The 12024-nt window shown below is 36.1% G+C and overlaps 2 protein-coding genes and 1 pseudogene across 2 annotated transcripts in view; 2 read left to right on the forward strand and 1 right to left on the reverse strand.

Moving 5' to 3' along the window:
* Window positions 1–12024, forward strand: part of LOC126720827 (F-box/LRR-repeat protein 25-like) — a 73169-nt gene that overhangs the window by 37558 nt on the left and 23587 nt on the right. The gene's annotated exons all lie outside the window — the stretch shown is intronic.
* The window catches only part of LOC126720833 (uncharacterized), a 69658-nt gene that overhangs the window by 31194 nt on the left and 26440 nt on the right, over window positions 1–12024 (reverse strand). The gene's annotated exons all lie outside the window — the stretch shown is intronic.
* Window positions 3119–5489, forward strand: LOC126720832 (glutathione S-transferase U19-like; annotated as a pseudogene).

Raw genomic sequence — 12024 nt, forward strand, 5'->3', positions numbered from 1 at the left:
AAAACGTTTTCCGGAAAATACATATTTTCCGGAAATGTTAATTTCTGGAAAAGGAAAATATTTGTGTGTGTTTGGTTGCATTTCAAAAAATTTTCCGGAAAACATTTTCTAGTGTTTGGAAAAGAAGAAAGGAAAACACAAATCCAGGGGCAAAACCAAACCCAGAAAACCCAAATCCAGATCGCGCGATCGCGATCTCGCCGGTGGATCGCGATCTCGCCGGTGGATCGCGATCTCGCCGGTGGATCGCGATCTCACCGGCGCGATCTCGCGAAGGCGAGATCGCGATCAACATCGCGAGATCGCGATCAACGTCGCGATCTCGCGACGGCGCGATCTCGCGTTCGCGAGATCGCGATCGACGCTTCGCGAGATCGCGCCGTCGATCGCGATCTCGATCCGGCGCGATCTCGCGAAGGCGAGATCGCGATCAACGTCGCGATCTCGCAATGGCGCGATCTCGCGAACGACGCTTCGCGAGATCGCGCCGTCGGACTGGTCTTAGGATTGGAGATCGCGCCGTTACTAGTCTTCTCCCTCGCGCGCACGCGCTCTCTCTCTCTCTCTCTCTTTTCCGGAAATCCTTTGAAGTGAAAATAGAGCCGGTAATTGATTTCCGTGGTCAAAGGCGTTTTTTTTCGGTCAACGGATTTCAATTTCCGAAAAATAGAATTTTCCGGACCAACCAAACACACCTATTTTCCGGAAAATCATTTCCGGAATGCGTTTGAAGTCGATTCAAACGCAGCCTAAAAAGCAACGGAACAAATAAAAAGAGCAAAAGGTTGAATAGTGGGTCACGGCTCAACATAAAATTAGGAATTGTGAAGAGAAAAAGTGACGCAACTCCTCCCTGATCTGATCAGTTGAGAGAAAAATAAGGGAACAGCTTCTTTGGAATCTCTCTATAAATAGAGAGAGAGGCACGCACAAGAAAAAAAAAAGTAGGAAGAAAAAAAGAAAGAAGAAAAAAGAGAGCAAGTGCACACACACACGGCAAAGACATAGAGAAAAGACAAAAAAAAGAGGCACAGACAGAGAGAGCAACATCAAGCAGAGAAGAAATACGCAGCATAAGTTTGTATATGAGATTTCACATCAGTCCCTTTCTTCTCTAAATCTCTTTCTGCCTCATTCTCAAATTTGAATTTTTGTTTGGGAAAACAAATAGGGCTGGGTTTCACGAGGAGTTCCTAACTCCATACATGAAGCTTTATACAAGAGTCTCTAACTCTTAAATCCTATTTGAAAATTACCAAATAAAAATTCTCTCAAATTGTGATGCAATGTCCTTTCTTTTAATTGGAGTCTTCGACTCTACCCCATTATTGGAGTCCTCGACTCTACCCCATCAATAGAGTCCTTGACTTTACCATATCAATGGAGTCATTGATTCTACCATTATTGGAGTCCTTGACTCTACCCCATCAATGGAGTCCTTAACTCTACCATTTTAATGGAGTTCTTGACTCCACCATCAAATAAATAGAGGCATTAACTCTACCAAATTAATTGTGACTAATTCTTTGGGATTATTAATTCTTTAAACAAGATTAGAGTTAATAATTCTTAAAATAAAATGGCCATAAAAAATTGATTTAAGGAGATTTTCTAATTCCCAATGTTCATAAAAAAATAATAATTGCTTCAAAGGAGTTTTCTTTCCATTAATTAAATTTGGAAACTTCAATCAAAATATTATGAAAGAAATGGAAAATTACTTGGAACTTTAACTTCTCAAAAAGAGAATTCTTGATTCAATTTCCATGAAAACATGGTCTTTGACTTATCCTTGAAATTAAAACCAATTATCTCACCCAAAAGTAAAATTAAGTCGATGCTTAATTAAATACAAAGTATTTGACTTAAATGTCCATCATTTAAATTGGGCAAAATCAATTTGAGGATTTTGAATCTAAAATCTCAAAATTAAGAACTACAAAATGGTTTGATCCCCGCCAAGGGTACGTAGGCAACCTAAATAAATTAGGTGCAGCCATAAATAAATAAAAAAAAACATATCCTCTTAAACATAAAATAAAAAATAAAAATAAGTTCATGTGTAATGACGACATGGTTGGAATCAAAAAGTCTTCCCTTGAAACAAGGGATTATAATTAAGAGATACATTATCTTGAATGGGCACTACTCATATCAATAAAACTCATAAACCAAAAGGCCTATAAGTGAAATTATATTTGACGAATTTGACAATATTTGTTAAACATAATTTAACAATATTTGTTAAACATAATTTGACGACATTTGTTAAACATAAGTTAACATCGTTCGTTAAACATAATCTAACAATTATTATTAAACATTGGTTAACAATTTTCGTCAGCACTCTCGATTGTTTTTTAAAAAAATTTTGAAGCCATAATTACGTTAATGTCATAATGCCTAATTAAAATTGGGTTGATTGAGTTCACCAAAATTTGTGTTGTACCTCGTTCGTATTTTGGATACCTGTATAACCATCAAACCATCAAAGACAATTGAAGTGACTAATTCCTAGAAATTGAGGGGTGTTAAAGACAAAAAAAATTGTTAAAATTATCATTTTTACAAGGTACTTGATGTTAAGAAAATATCTTTTACAGAAAGGTTGACTAGAAATTTTTTTTGTAAAAACACTAGCCCCTTGGTTCTAATGAAATTATTTTAACCTTTTTTTTATTTCAGATATTCTTCTCATTAATATTTGTTTCGTTTTTTTACTTCTTTCCAATTTTTGTTGTTTCTGTCTCTAATGGACAAAATGAGAGTACAAAGACAGGTCTGAAGTGCCTGAAAGGCCTGTGGCAATTATATCTAACCATGCACGTGTCCCATATTAATTCTCTACTTTTGTTAGACTAAAGGCATAGTTTGGAGGATTCTGACTAGGGTTGAGCTGGGTATGGTTGTAACTTACATAAACCGATACAAGTACCCATCATTGCATAAGTTCAAAAAATTAAAATACTTAGTATTTTTAAAAAAAAAATTAATTTTGGTACTAAATATTATAATAACTAAAACATTTTCCTTATGACCAGAGATATTCTAGTCTATTAAGTAGTATAATAAGTATATTTATATTAAGTAAATTTTACGGCATTCTTATCCTCAGTCGTGAAAGAAGGAAGAAAGCACTAGCAGTAAGTCATATTTTAGTGAAAGACGCCTGACCAACCCCTTGACTATAAACTGATGCCCTCTTCCAAGTCTCTTTGCACTCTCTCACACTTATTTTTGAATTTCTCTCATTTGCTTCAACACCCAGAGTTCTGTGACAATGGCGGGCGAGGTGGTTCTGTTGGATTGCTGGCCTAGCATGTTTGGGATGAGGGTCAGGATTGCTCTGGCTGAGAAGGGTATCAAGTATGAGTACAAGGAACAGGACTTGAAGAACAAGAGCCCTCTGCTTTTAGAGATGAACCCCATTAACAAGCAGATCCCAGTTCTCATCCACAACGGGAAGCCTGTGTGTGAGTCCCTCATCATTGTTCGGTACATAGACGAGGTCTGGAATGATAAGTCTCCATTATTGCCCTCTGATCCTTACCAGAGAGCTCAAGCCAGGTTCTGGGCTGATTTTGTTGACAAGAAGGTACCTTTTGTACAATTTCTTTTCGTTGTGTTTTTCTTTTTCTCGGTTTTCATTGGTGTCTGAGTCTTATACATTTGACCTTTTTATTTTTGTTTGTTTTATTTTAGTTTTTTATTGTTCAGTTAATACTTAATACTGCGTGAAATATTTTATGTTTATGTTTCTGAGGTTGGATTCGCTAGATTTCTTTTAAAAAATGTTATGTTGGAATGTTTATAGATTCTATTATAATTTACTAATTCGTAGGTCATGTCAAGGCAGTGATTCAATTAGACATGGAAGATGACTGTATAAAATATTTGACCAAAGAACTTGCTAATTCTATGAAACTATATAAAATATTGTGATTAAAAAAAAACTTGTGAATTTGGACTTAATCTTAAAACTCCTAGAGTTTTATCATTTGATAAGTAGTCTAAGATACTGGGTCTTGTTCTTTATCCATTAAGTTGTTCACCAAGGATTTCATATATTTGAGGAAGATTAAATAACAACCTAAAATATAAAATTCAGAAAATTACATGAAATTTTTTTCAAAAAAAAAATTAAAATTAACAGTGGATAAAAGGCAACCCCGTACTCTGTCCTGCATCATCTTGAGAATTCACGAAAAAAAAAAACTCAAATATGATTTCCTACTGAAATTAAGGTACTTTTTTTGAGTTATGGAGCTTTTATATTGGCCTTCAATTCAAATTGAAATCTATTATTCCTTTGCTCCTGGAATTCACACTTAATTTCAAGTTTTTTTTTTTTCCAATCCTAGGAGATCCTAGAGATCAAAGCAGAGTGTCGGCAGCAGTGAATTAACTTAAACGCCCAAGTGATTACTAAGATGTCTTCCAGAAAAAGGGAAAAAAATTGAAAGAAATAAGAGCAGGGAGAAAAAGAAGGAAAGAAAATTTGATGGTTTATATTTGCTTTTCATTGACCATGTTCAATTCATGTAGTTGTTGGGTACCAAATTCAAACTTTATTCTTTCCGCTCTTAGCATTAGTCATGTTCGAGACCCATCGGTTTTTTTGTAAGTCACTAATTAAAAATTTCATTAAAATAAAAAGTCACTAATTAAAATAAAATTTAGGAGTCAGTCCAGTAGTCTCTCTCTATCATACAACCAAGAACATATTTTATGGGCCTTTCCCACTTGCTAATGTCTAGAGGAATATTCAGTTTGCCCAGTATACTTGATTTGAAATTCATTACTGTCATTGTTCATCCTAGTAATACAATGTGTGGAAAATTCAGGTCTATGGAGCTTCAAGGAAGGTATGGAGCACAAAAGGAGAAGAGCAAGAGGCAGGCAAGAAGGAATTCTTTGAAATCTTAAAAGCCATTGGAGGTGGAGCTTGGTGACAAGCCTTACTTTGGGGGTGAAACATTTGGGTATGTGGACCTTTCTTTTATCACTTTCTACAGCTGGTTCCAAGCCTATGAGGTCTTTGGCAATATCAACATAGAGGCGGAGTGCCCCAAGATTATCGCATGGGCTAAGAGATGCCTGCAGAAGGAGAGTGTGGCCAAGACTCTACCTGACCAGAAGAAGGTTTATGAGTTTGTTGCTCAGATGAGGAAAAGGTTTGTGTCGGAGTAGAGTAATGATTAGGCCCCAATCTAGAAGTGCTAGCATATTATGGTTTTGGATGGTTTTGTAATAGCGTTCGTTATTTGTACTGTTTAAGTTTGGATTTGTTTCATTAGTGTCCGTTTAGCTTGTAAGACACTTTGATGTGTCAGCTAAGCTTTTCTAAAGGGCGTGTATTGTACTGTTTAACTTGTAAGACACTTTGATGTGTCTGCTGAGCCTTAGATCTAAAGGGCTTGTACCGAATAATGAATAAGAAAGACACTTTGTTGTGTGAGCTAAATTTTAGATCACACTTCTTCAAACTATCCCTTTATGCCATCTAGTGTATACAAAAGTTTTGGTACCAACAATATGAGGAAACAAAACTTTTTAGTTTTTACAATATTTTTCACAGCTCTTAACGTAGGATGTCGTGGATGGGATAATTGCAAAAGTAACATAAGTGATGGTTTCATTTGGAAGCATCGTGTGTTCCAATAACAAGTTGTTATCTTAGCAAGTTTTGAAAAAAATTGTGAAAAAAAAATAATAATAAAATAAAATTCTATGACCAAGTTAAGAACAAGAAAGAATTAAAATTAACCAACCCACTCAAAATCAATAAAAGAAAAAGGAAACAAGAAGACGTAATAATAAAATTGATAGACAACCTACCTAATCATTTAAAAGACAAAAAAAACTATTTTTTAAAATTGAAAGATTCTATAGACATATTTATTGCTTGTATTAAGTGTAGGAAATATGGAAAGCATATTACAGAATGTGGAAAAAGAGAAAAAGATAAGAAAGAAAAATATAAGAAAGATAAGTTGTCAATTTTACACATTTTTTCAAAAACACATCACATCAATCCATCTAAAACACTGTAGATTTACATTTTTGCTACAATAACCATGTAAATATACACAGTTACTTTAGCTTTGCATCCTAATATTTAATTAATTTCCTATTATCTAATCTCTCTCTTCCTTTCTTCTTCTTTTCACGATCTCTTTCAAATAAACCCAATCACCACCACCCCCACAAGTCACAACTCAAATCATCCATCACAAAATCTAATTGAAGTTGCCGCTAGAGCACCAGAATTAGCAACTCCGTCAAGATTGTCCTCCGATGAAGTTGCCACTGTTGAGTAAACACATGGAAAGATACAGTTTTGTATCTCATACAAAAACACGAAGCAGAATATAAACGGATCTACTTCATTTATGTGAGATAACATGCAACATTTGATTTTAGAAACAAAGAATAAGAAGGCGTACCTTGATGCAGCGAAATTCAAAAACAAATGAAGATTGAACTTGAGAAAACTTTTAACCTTCACTCTAATTCCACAATGTGCCCAAGATGTGTGGTCTCTCAATCAGTTCTATACTTATTTTTTCAAGAAGTGTCTTGAGAAAAACTCTCAAAGTGTCTCTTTTTAAATCATACGTATATATTTTTTCTACACTTGGCAGTTACTTTATTTAATAACTCTTATTAAATAAATAACTAATTATCTAATTGGATTAGCCTTTTGAGCCAGCCCAATTGAGCCTTAGTGTATGGCTTGGAGTAGGACCAAAAGGAACAAATAAAACTCTAGCTCCAATGGACTTTGGACTTATCTATCAACTCTTGACAAGCCCAAAATTACCATTAATTATATTTAATACTACTATATAAATATAATTGCACTCTAGACCTTATCAATAAATTATATCTCAAGTCTTTATTAAACATTTAACCCCTTCATGAAAATATACACAGTAATACAAAGTCATAATATATAATTATCACTTTGAAGATTACTACATCTTGATCCTTGAGTACCCGATTTAATCCTTTAAGTTATTCATATATATTTTATGAAATCTAATTTCATAAAATATAAACTTTAGTAATTCTTTACTAAATTGGTTAGGCATAACACTCCGAATAACCAAATTCATTAAATTTATCTCAAGAGAATTTTTATATCTCTATAAAAAGACTATGAATTTCATCTTAAGAATATGTGTTCCTTCAACATTACGTGTGGTTGCCTAACATACTGAGATTTTGACTGTTTGTTTAGATCTCACTCCTAATATATTAAAGCAACTCACATTTCATGATTGGATTCATTATTCCCATAGAATTGAGAGTTTATGTAAATGAAAGTCGTGAGATTTATTATTCATTTGACAGTCGTTAATAGAATAAAAAATCTCACAGCGATCCAGTTCAATATGTCTTATACACTTAAAACATATTAACATATCAATTAGAAGTCTTCACTTACCATTTCTAAATAGTTCTCTCCCAAGTAGGAGTCTCTTTCTCTCGTCTAGCAAGTCGAGTACCTCTCTCCCTCTCACGCTGTCAGGGTTTTCTTTAGGGTTCATCCTTCTTTCCCTCTAACGCCGCCATGGAGCAAGCGGTGATAGAAGGCCTTCTCAACCTTTGTTTAACAAAGGAGGAGGAAAAGGAAATAACTATCACAACGAGCTATAGATCAAGCATGTTAGAAGAGTGTTCCTTGAGTATCTTCAGCAAACTCTTGTTGAATAGACAACAAAACCAATGTGCACTGAAAAATACTCTGAGATCGGCAAGGAAAATGGGATCAAATTTACAGATTATGGACGTCGGAAATAATGTTCTGCAGTTAAAGTTCAACTCAGAATACCAACTCAAATGGGTCGAGAAAAATGGACCTTGGAACTTCAACAAAAACCTCTTGTTACTAAGCAGATGGAGAAGAGGTCTTACGGCATCCAATATCGATTTCTCACACTCTCCATTCTAGGTTTATGAGGATTAAAGTCGATCTTCCGTTGGAAAAACCTCTTTGACGTGGGGGGAAGATAACTAACACAGAAGGAGGAAAATTTGGGTAACCTTCAAATATGAAAGGCTCCCAACTTTTTGCTCCCTATGTGGCAAAATGGGGCATGACAACAAACATTGCCCAAAAAATTCAGATTGGTGCAACACTCCTAGGCAATACGGAGAATGGTTAAGAGCAAATGGGAATTACGAAAATAAGGTCCAGTGACGAAAATGGCAGAGATAGAAATGAAGAAAACGTCCAAACAACGGCAAGAAACTCTCATGCGTCAGTGATGGAAGGGGGTGAGGGAAGTTCTGGAAACAATGGGAAGCAAACACTAAGCGAAAAGGGGAGCCCTTCGGTGTTATGGATAAAGACAAGGGAGCTGATAATGCATTATCCTTTGTGGGCCAGCATCCACATGTTGAAAAGGAGATGATGGAGGTCTCTAGCCCAATGAAACCAAAGGCAAGCCCAACAAACATCAAGACAATCTTGGAGGACAACTTAAGCCCAACGGGAGAAGGAAATGGCAAGGCAAAACGCCATTGGAAAAAAATAGCAAGAGAAAAAGGTAAAAATAAAAGCCCAACTTCTGAAGTTCAAACTCAAACTTTGGGGGCTAAACGGGTGGGAAAAATAATCTTAACAGAAGAAGAAGCTCCAGCACAAAAAAACATTGCTCTGAAACTACCAAACTCCTAAATGAGATGGAAGATAGAACGACGATGTCTGCTAGGTAGCACTGCCGAGAGCCATGAATCCCATAAGTTGGAACTGCCGGGGACTGGGGAATCCCAGGTCAGTCAAGGCGCTACATGATCTTGTGCGGCGTTGGAACCCCAAGATTGTCTTCCTTATGGAGACAAAATCAAGGAAGAATCGCATGGAAAGAATAAAGAATAGAATTGGTTTTGTAAATGGTTTGATAGTACCTAGTGTTGGCAGAAGTGGGGGAATTCTCTTCTCTAGACAAGGGAAATTAATTTGGAGGTTAAAAGCTACACAAGATTCCACATTGACGTAATAATCTCAGAGCCCAACAGTAATTACAAATGTAGATTAACAGGTTTCTACGACCATCTAGAGACACATAAAAGGTATGAATCCTAGCACCTTCTTGCTTTCCTTAATAATCAATTCCAACTACCCTAGCTATGCTTCGGTGATTTTAATGAAATCCTTTCAATGGATGAGAAATTTGGGGGAGAAAATCGCACCCAGCAACAGATGGATGGTTTTAGGGGAATAGTAAATTATTGTGGTTTCCATGACTTGGGATATTCTAGTCCGGACTATACATGGAGCAATATGCAAAAGGGGGAGAATAGAATTTGCCTCATATTAGATAGGGCGTTGGCTACCTCTGAGTGGTCAACCAAATTCAGAGGGATGAAAATGTACCATTTAGTGGATTCAACTTCAGACCATTGTGCATTACTAGTCACAAACTCCAAAACTAGGCACCGGCCAAGGGTTAGACGCTTCCACTTTGAAGCTTAGTGGACTAAAAGAGAGGATTGCAAGGCCATTTTTGAGGCCTCTTGGGGATTCAGAGTGGACCTTAGCACACCGGAAGGTATATCAGAAAATCTCAGAAACTGTGTTGCTCAACTTTCCAGATGGAATTCTACAGTCTATGGGAAAATTCCAAAGAAAATCCAGGAAAAAGAAAAGTCCTGAATGCCCTAGCCATGCAAGAAAAGGATGAGGATGTGAGTCTGGAGATTAACAGGCTAAGGGGAGAGATTAATGATCTCCTTGATGATGAGGAATTTTATTGGGGACAACGGGCAAAAGCCCACTGGCTTAAAGAGGGTGACAGAAACACTAAGTTTTTCCATGCACAAGCTTCAGAAATGAGAAAACAGAATACTATTGTGGGCATTTGGGATGAGTAGGGAAGATGGTGTGATGACGAAGAAAGCATTGCCCAAGCTGCCATGTCTTATTTTGACAACATATACAGCTCCTCCCACCCAAGCCATATTGAGGAAGTAATTGAAGCAATCTCTTCTAAGGTGATAGATGACATGAATGAAAGCCTAACAAGGGAATTAACCAATGAAGAAGTGGTAGTTGCACTAAAACAAATCCACCCTAACAAGGCTCCAGGACAAGACGGCATGTCCGCCATATTTTTTTAGAAATATTGGAGTATTGTTGGTAACAATGTTACAAATATGGCCCTAAATGTCCTCAACCATAACATTCCCATACCAGAGCTCAACAAAACCAATATCTCCCTAATTCCGAAAATAAATAACCCTAAAAGAATGATTAACTTTCACCCCATTAGCCTATGCAATGTAGTTTATAAGCTCATTTCTAAAATTCTTGCCAACCATCTAAGAGCTCTCCTACCCCACATTATATCAAAGAATCAAAATGCCTTCACCTCTGATAGGCTCATCACAGATAATGTGCTAGTGGCTTTCGAGTTGATGCATTATTTAGATCACAAAACATTAGGGAAAGAGGGCTTTATGGCCGTCAAACTTGACATGAGTAAGGCGTTCAATAGGGTTGAATGGGGTTTCATATCTAAGGTTATGGAAAAAATGGGGTTTTGCAATAGATGGATAAACTTGGTCATGCAATGCATCACATCGGTATCATACTCTGTCCTCATCAACAGTGTTGCTCAAAAGAACATCTATCCTTCGAGAGGTCTCCGCCAAGGTGACCCACTCATTCACCAGATAGTGAACATTTTTTTTTTTTTTGGTCTTTTTAATTAAAAAAATATGATAAAATGATAAAAATATTTTTCTTAAAAAACAAAACACATATAAGAAAAAATAAAAATTCACCTTTAGCTGTTACACAAATTCAAGAACATTGGTTCACAATTTTCAATTCAATTCAATGGGCTCCAACATCACTGTTTTAAGGTCAATTTGAGTCAAGCCAAACTGTTGAAGGATTAATCCAAGGCTCAAACCCCTACCCCAACACAAATACTTCAAGCTTAAACATCTTAGCCCAATCCAATTAGATCTCAATTACCCCCATAAACAATTGAGTCAACAACCAATATTCTAACCATTTGTTTACCTAGAGACATCCCTAGCTAGATCATTATCAAGCCCACCATTTAACTTGACACATAGCCTATTCCCTCATCCTCGTAACAGTTTGGATCCAAACCCATTTCCTAGTCCACCATATAATCCATACCCAAATACATGAGATATCCACTCTTAAAGTCTACCAAGCATGAACACATGATCAAACTGCATTATGGAAACTATGGTTACCATCCAAATCCAATTGAGGAAGACATCCATTTCATAATCCAACCTCCCAACAACAAAGACCCACAAATCATGGTTATTGCTCTCATGCTATTTCTGAAAAGCATGAGGAGGAAGTCAACCCTATTCCTTGAATATTTCTGGTGCCTTTGTAAAGGGAAAAGTGAAGAAAGAAATAAAACCCTTAAAAGTTCTTGTAGGATTATCAGTCTTTGTAAGATGTTCATCAGTGTCTCTTATGTTTAATGTAACACAGCTGTTGAATCTAATAATATCTCTTAGCTTGTTGTATCTTGTGCAGTGCTCTATCCCATATTTTCATGTTATCTTTTTATATCTTCTTAGTAATCTATGTTATTAACCAGTTTCCATAATCTTCTTACATCCTCTTTCTCTCGTTTCTTGGTCTTTCTCTCAATAGTAATAGTAATAGTTGGTATCAGAGCCAGTGATTTGTTTCTCCCTCCTTTGATTAGTATACTTTGATTATTGTCCTGATTAGTATGCTCTGTGATTTACAGTTGCCACAATACGTGGATCATCTGTATTAATCACATCAAAACACTAGATTTGATAATCAAGTAGAACACTAAGGAATTTGCTTTTAAAATCCTTAAAGAACCTTGTTTTCCATACTTACCTTGTGGACGTTTCAGCCTAGAGTTGGCGTTTTAGTCCTATTAGGTCTTTGGTAAATAGGTCTTTCTAGAAGAAACTATCATGGCAAATTCATCTTTAGAAGTTACTAATACCACTAAACCTGCCTTTGATCTTTCCCTTCGTAAA

The sequence above is a fragment of the Quercus robur genome, chromosome 4 (assembly GCF_932294415.1).
Source record: "Quercus robur chromosome 4, dhQueRobu3.1, whole genome shotgun sequence".
Lineage (NCBI taxonomy): Eukaryota > Viridiplantae > Streptophyta > Magnoliopsida > Fagales > Fagaceae > Quercus > Quercus robur.